A 3,430-nucleotide genomic window follows, 5' to 3' on the forward strand; every position below is an offset into this window, starting at 1 on the left:
CTTTGCAAAAAAAAAAATATCTATTTCCTCAATAATCCTGTTTACATGGACATATCTGAAATCAGGCTACCTGATGGGACTCTGATAAATGCAGAAAATCGCTCAATCAAAATAAACGTTCCACCACAGCGACCATGTTATTTTTGGGAAGCGTATTTGATTCTGAGTTCGGACATATAAAGTTTGTATGTGAAAACTACTTCTAAGACGCATACATTCAGTTGTTCTGAACTCACTTCATACATTCAGTTGTTCTGAACTCACTTCATACATTCAGTTGTTCTGAACTCACTTCATACATTCAGTTGTCCTGAACTCACTTCATTCATTCAGTTGTTCTGAACTCACTTCATACATTCAGTTGTTCTGAACTCACTTCATACATTCAGTTGTTCTGAACTCACTTCATACATTCAGTTGTTCTGAACTCACTTCATACATTCAGTTGTTCTGAACTCACTTCATACATTCAGTTGTTCTGAACTCACTTCATACATTCAGTTGTTCTGAACTCACTTCATACATTCAGTTGTTCTGAACTCACTTCTTACATTCAGTTGTTCTGAACTCACTTCATTCATTCAGTTGTTCTGAACTCACTTCATACATTCAGTTGTTCTGAACTCACTTCATACATTCAGTTGTTCTGAACTCACTTCATACATTCAGTTGTTCTGAACTCACTTCATACATTCAGTTGTTCTGAACTCACTTCATTCATTCAGTTGTTCTGAACTCACTTCATACATTCAGTTGTTCTGAACTCACTTCATTCGCGCAAAAGAGGGAGGCTCGCTCGGCTGGTGCTAACACATGCGCAGATCAAATACACCCCTGGAACACCGATTTAAGGTGTTTACATGTCCTAATAATTCAAAAGATTGCTCAGAAAACTAGGTGTTTTAATCGGCGTATGCTTACTTCGATTTTGACCTTTTTAGATAAGCAGAGTAAGTTGTTTGCATGACTATTGCATTGTCTGCCCACTGCCATAATCAGTTTAATATCGAATTATTACTGTGCATGGAAACGTAATCATGGCCCTGATGCCTGTTGCTAAATGTCCGTCTACTGTTTGTTGGATTGAGGAGGTGGGGTTTTATAGTGCCCACGTGTAGAGGAATTGAACACAAATCGAGCCGATTGTTGAATGTGATTGACCAAGTGTCAGTGCCTTCCGTTATGAGTCTCAATGCACTTGTGTCCTATAGATGACAGCTCGCAACTTCTTAAGAACGAAACCTGTCGAGCACAACGAACAATCATTCCTCATGGTTACGTTTCCATTGGTTACGTCAGATATTCGAGAATTATTACTCAGAAATCATCAAACCGTTATGCAAACCACTTCAAATCAAGTGACTGTCTCCCCATATTACTCACCGACCGAGATGTGCAGGAAACATATTGAGCCCCAATGGGATCCTAAATGACATTTTGATTCAGATTCTGTATTCACCCACTAATTCACCTCCCCCGATGCAGACTCCAGGGACCACTCAAATGTCAAGAAGGGATTGACTGTCATCAGCAGCTCTCTTGTAATGTGTCTTTTCTAATTAATGCTCTATAACAGACGCTCGTCCCAGTTCCCAGTCATGTTTCTTCCCCCTCACGGGTCCTGTCTGTGGGGCTGACTGAGTGCCCGTGGCTTGGTTTAAGTCCTGGCATGGATCATTGGCGGTGCCCTGTGTGGTTGAAGTGTTGTGGCCCTCGTCCGTGCCGGATGGCGTCTGGTTTCTCCTGGAGGATAGAATGGCTGAGCGGCCGAGCACCGCTGCCTGCCACGGTTAATGAAAAATGAATGGAGGGAGGAGTAGGAGGCTGTTGTGTCATGTCTTAAATTCTCACCTCTCTGCTGGCTGCTCTCTCTCGGAGACTGGGAACCAACTCTGTGTGTATAGTACTGTAATGAATCCAGCCAATCCACAACCTTTCTCCGCTAAACCATGACTATATGACAGGATTTAGAAGTTATCCCTGTAGGTCTGTTTTGAGTTTTCATGATACAGTATTGGAGTCTGGTGTGAAAACACATGGATCCAATCGGCTAAACTCTTAGAAAATGAAGGGGTCCAAAAGGGTTCTTCAACTGTCCCCATAGGAGTACCTTTTTTGGTTCCAGGTGGAACACGTTTGAGTTTCAGGTAGAAATCTTTTGGGTTCCATGTTGAACCCTCTGTGGAAACGGTTATACATGGAACTAAAAAGGTTCTACCTGGAACTGAAAGGGTTCTTCAAAAGGTTCTCTTAAGGGGACAGCCGAAGAACCCTTTTAGGTTCTAGATAGCACCTTTCTTTTCTACGAGTGTAGGCTACAAACGTATAGGCGATACAGTATGGCCTCAAGTGGCTTGAAAATGTTTGTTTACAACACACGTCATGGTTATTGGATATGTAGGGTATGTAGTAGTCGATGTAAAGCATGACACAGAGCAAGGCGATTGATGCTATAGGTTCTCTGCAGTGCTACAGGCAAGGATATCGCTGGACCTTTTAAAACGGGCTGCACTTGACTTGAACATATGGGGAGCTAATGTTAGCAACACACCGCCATGCAGGGGCTGGGGAAGGTTCTCTCCCTATTCGTTTCCTTTAACCCCCTTTCTATATATTTCTCCCTCTAGCTCCCTCTCCCTCTCTAGCCCTCTCTCTCTTGCCTTCTCTTTATCTCTCCCCCCTCTCTCTATTTCGCTCACAGTGTAGCCCTCCCCCTAGGTGTTACGTTGTTGCACCATAGTTGTTTTATTCTCTAATATTTTCCCTCCCTGTACTGCTGTACTGTTTGTTGTCTGTCTGTGTGTCTTTGATGGATGGGTTGTAGACAGACTCCTCCCCAAAATGTTCCAACTGAAAGTTACTACTGATTTAAACAGTATAACCTCATCGCACTAGTGACATCATCTGCTATCAATTCTACTGTCTTGTCAACTACAGTATGTAAGAGTATTATGTCCACTACTACTTTAAACCCTTTCACCCTTTCTCCCCCCCCCCTCTCTCCACCCTCTTCCCTCCATCCGTTTCTTGCCTCCTCATATTTCCCTCTATTTTTCGTTCAGTCCCAAGTCTTTCCCACAAAGACCAGTCTTTCAAAAACACTATTCCTCCTTCACTTTCCTCCCCCTCTGCTGGTGCTGGAGTGTTTTTGGTGGCTCCGCCCTGGCCTCCCTTTTCCTCCCTCCTCTCCTCCTTTCTCCCCTTCTCTTTGTGAGGAGTGGTGGAGTGGGGCAGGCAGGCAGACCTCTCCCTCCCAGCTGGGCTGTGTGTGTGTGTGCGTGCTGACTTGCACGTGCCATGTGTCAGGAAGGGCAGAGTCAGGAGCTACTTCCCTGTCCCTCTCTGTCTATCTGTCTGTACCTCTCTGTCCCCCCTGTCTATCCATATCTCTGTCCCTCTCTCTGTGTCCATCTGTCTGTCCCCCTCTCCG

Source organism: Salvelinus namaycush, chromosome 1 (genome assembly GCF_016432855.1).
Source record: "Salvelinus namaycush isolate Seneca chromosome 1, SaNama_1.0, whole genome shotgun sequence".
NCBI lineage: Eukaryota > Metazoa > Chordata > Actinopteri > Salmoniformes > Salmonidae > Salvelinus > Salvelinus namaycush.